Source organism: Lampris incognitus, chromosome 10, assembly GCF_029633865.1.
Source record: "Lampris incognitus isolate fLamInc1 chromosome 10, fLamInc1.hap2, whole genome shotgun sequence".
In the NCBI taxonomy this organism is placed as follows: Eukaryota; Metazoa; Chordata; class Actinopteri; order Lampriformes; family Lampridae; genus Lampris; species Lampris incognitus.
This window is the reverse complement of record NC_079220.1, coordinates 57,303,129-57,307,203: the sequence shown is the minus strand read 5'-3', so window position 1 is coordinate 57,307,203 and position 4,075 is coordinate 57,303,129.

The window sequence follows — 4,075 nt, the reverse complement described above, 5'->3', positions numbered from 1 at the left end:
TCCGACCCACCGCCGAGAGAAAGGGTAGCACGGAGAGCCAACCAAACCAAGAAAAGGGGCGGCGGCGGAATAAATGACAGCGCCTACACGCCAATGAAAAACGAGCAGGCGGGTGACGTCAGGTCATCCCGACGAATCAAACGCCAGCCCTAAAGTTGAGGGCAGAATCAAGGTCGGTTGGTCGGTAGCATACGCGCATATGCTCGGCGAGCTGCAAAACGCGGCATGCTTTTGTTTTCCCGCACGGGAACGGGCTCGTCGGTTTACACGTGCAAGCGCGAACGCCTCATGATAATACGCTAATACCGCACATCGATAACGCTTGATCGACGGATCAATCACCAAGCCGGGCCAGTGAAACGATCGCAGGGACGTATTTAAGAGGCAATATGTCGTCCACACAAAGCGACCCGGTCACCGCCGCTGTACCGGCAGAACCACAGCGCAACAGCCACACGCCTCGTCCACTACGAAGTCCATGTCTGGCTTCCAAGAGCCCCTCCTTTGCAGCAGCTTTATACCTTACGGTTAAAAGTATGGGAGTCGTGTTTGCTTCGCTTTTACACACAACCCTTGACGCTTTCCACATTCCAAATAAATTAATAATAAAAACAAAACAAATGTCTCGTCTCCTTCGTTTGCTACGCCTGGTTCTGGCAAGCGAACTGTTACGCCGAGCCCAGATATGCATACCTGCCGCTGGCGATGACGTCATCCAGATGGGTGACCCTGCGCTCCACAGGACGCTTGTTTACAAACAGCTGCGAGTTGAGGGAGAGGCCTCCAACACATGACCACGTTTCTTCATATTTACTCGCCAAACCAGTTTAGAGAGTCAGAAAGGAGCAGATAGACTGAGTGTTACCCCCTGGCATCACAGAACATTACACGGTAATCGTGTCGTGGTAGAACTGCATGAAGCAGTACTAGTATGTTCTCTATATAGTGATTGTATCATAGCAGTATTACACGAAATAGTAGTGGCACGTTTGCTACATAGAGATCCTATCACAGTAGCACTATGTGGAACAGCAGTAGTGCATCTACTACATGTGGATCATCATAGTAGTACCATATGATGGTGCATTTGCTCCGCAGTAATCACATCACAGCCATGATGAGTGCATGTCATGTCAGGTGCTTTCCGTGTGTGTCTTAGTGGAGGGCCAGTGAATATGGGAATCAAAGTACCAAGTAGATTCACACAGTCTCGTGCCAGTATGACAGATGTCTCATCGTCAGAAGAAGGTGAAATGTCAAGCACAGGAGGGGTACAGTAGCAGACACTAATAATAGTGGTGCGTACGTACGTGGGGGCACAACAGCGATAGCCGACACCGAGAGTTGCATTAGAGGATTCACATTAGCTGCAAAGAGGCCATTAAATTATTAAGAGTCACACGGAACAGCCAAGAGTCCTTCCCTGTAGTGGAGGATGGCAGCTTGTTCGTATAATAAAACCAGTTGCACCGAACGCAGTTTGAGACTAAAGCTTACGAGCATGCAGCCCACTTCCTTCCATGGGACCCGTTTCATGTTCCAACCAAGTATCCTGGAAAAATGCTGGTGTTGACCACAGAGAATGTCCACAGACCTCAAACTTCACTCGGAGGTATGCAGTGCAAGCAGCAGCACATCCGAGCTTACGTTTCCAACTGTTGCACATCGTAAAGAAAGCTGTTGGCGGGGCATGGGAAGTAAAGACAACTTCTTTTTTCTTCTGTTATTCAGTCATAATACTCAACTACTGGACAGCTTCTTCCACCTACTGACTTACTGGAACTAATTTACAGTGTGACTGAATAATTCCCTTTATTTCCTTTTCCGTTTTTCACCTCTTTTACCCTTTTTCATGATCATTTCTAAACTGAAGCAGACATGAGGTTAACGGACATGACAATAAGTAATGCTGGAAACCAACTTGGGACTCCAGCAGCCACTGGAGGGAGACATGTACCTCCACAAGCTTCTCGAGATGGCATCAGCGGAGGTACACCAGCCATTTTAAGCTTTCACACCCAGCAGTGCTCAACATAGAGTGGCATGGCTCACATACTGGTCTGAAAGAAATAACAGATCACGTTAGCCACAGCCAGCACTGACCAACAACCGACTAGCCGGTAATATTGTGCTTACGGAGAGCAATTCTGGTCGGTGTCGGCTGACTTCCTTAGAATGCCCGGCTCCCTTAAATCACACTGTAAATTGGACTATTAAGCACTTTGATTCAATGGTTTGAATTCTTAGCAATAGCACAAGAAGTCAGATATTAATAATTCAATGATTGATTCAACTGACAATGGGCCTTTTCAGAAATCCATCTCGTGAAACCTAAGGGCTGTTGAAATGCAAGGCCAAACAACATTTAAGGTCTTTGAAGGCAACCCAACTCCTCACTATTGGTGCTTAATTTGATGAACTCCTTCATACCTCTGACTCAGCGTCTATCTGTCTGCATGTACCTTTTTTATTTTTAATTCTCCAAAAGGAAAAAAGCAACACCATGCACACCAGTTTCCATCCTTTCAGATTATTTATTACAACTGCGACACACCTGTCACAGAGACACACACCAGGCATGTGCAGCATCTCGTATTTTCTTCATTTCCCAACTTTGAATTCAGCTTGTAGAAAACAATTCTCAAGTGGTGTCAGTCTTGTAGACTTTCATAAACATGGCTGTTTGTTCCTTGTTTTTGATTATTACCACCGTGTGGTCCGCAGGAAGTCTAGCAAACCACTGTGGCGTAGTTAATGGGTATCCTAGGTAGGATGTTTAAATGAAGCTCTTTCAGACCATGAAGAAAACCCTAAATTGCTCTGGATTCACGACTCAATAGCAGCGTAACATCAGCGAGGCATCGTCTACATAGTGACGGGACGTGCAAGCATTGTATGCAAGATGTGCCATAGACTCTATGGCACAGATGAGCTGTGTGAATATATATGCAGATGGATATTTGTGCCTCTTCTATTCATTGCCCCTAAGGGAAGGCCTGAGATAATCTCCATCTCTCAACAGGAGGTGATAATGTCCAGAGATAAGTACAGTCATGATATTGCAGCATCTCACAATGACACATACCTTTATGGACACTTGGGACTTACTGAATAACAGGGAAGTCAGTGTCTCGCAGGGAGGGTGGGGAGGGACGGCTGAGCTGCAGGGTTTTCAGCTCCATCTTCCTTGCAAAGAGAGCCCCATTACGCCTCCCCTCCATTTCCTCTCTCCAGGGCCATGAACTAAATGGACACATTAATAACATTCTTCATGTCTGAGGGAGCTAATGGTGCCCTGAGTGCTGATTAAGGCAGGGGGAGAAATGGGTGTGGAGGAGCAAGTCTTGGCTTTCACTCTCTCCACCGGCTTTGCTGCATTGAACACACCGAGGTACACAGCGGCGGTGTTTTGGCATTCTCAGAATTACAGCTACTAATGGGCCAAAAGTGAGGTGTTGTGTCTGGTCATGGCGTTGATGCCGGAAACGTTGTCTCGCTCGTCTGGTTTTCAGTGTAGAACAAGTTGGCTGTGTCTGGCTGAATTCCCTGGGTAATTTTCTTTGTGTGGGACTTGATGGGAGGGAGGGATGTTTGCTCTTTCTGTTCTCATTACTGGGTGGATCTCGCTGAAATATCCCCGAGCAAAACCTACACTGCCTGTTTGGCTAGTTTCCAAATGCCACAAAGACTACACACATTCATTTTAAGTGAGTCCTAAAGCTTTAGTTGCTGACAATTCTCACGGCAAGTTGCATTGACACACGTTTGATAAATATTGGCTGACATTTTACAGAGACTGTAATGATATTTAGATAAATTAAGCAAATGATCATTGTTAAAAAAAAAAGGCTTCATCCCACTGAAAGTGCTTAAAAACACAGACACAGTTGCTACTCCACTACAGCCCCACAAAATCACTGCAACACACAAATGAAAAAAGGAATTATTTTGACATAAAAAAGAGACTAAATAAAGTCACTTTTCATCCCCAGAGTCTTCACAGTGGTTTCAGTCCAATGCTTTTCTGCTTATGTGGGCCTGAAGTTTCAGCAAGGCAAAGTCACAAAACAAATCC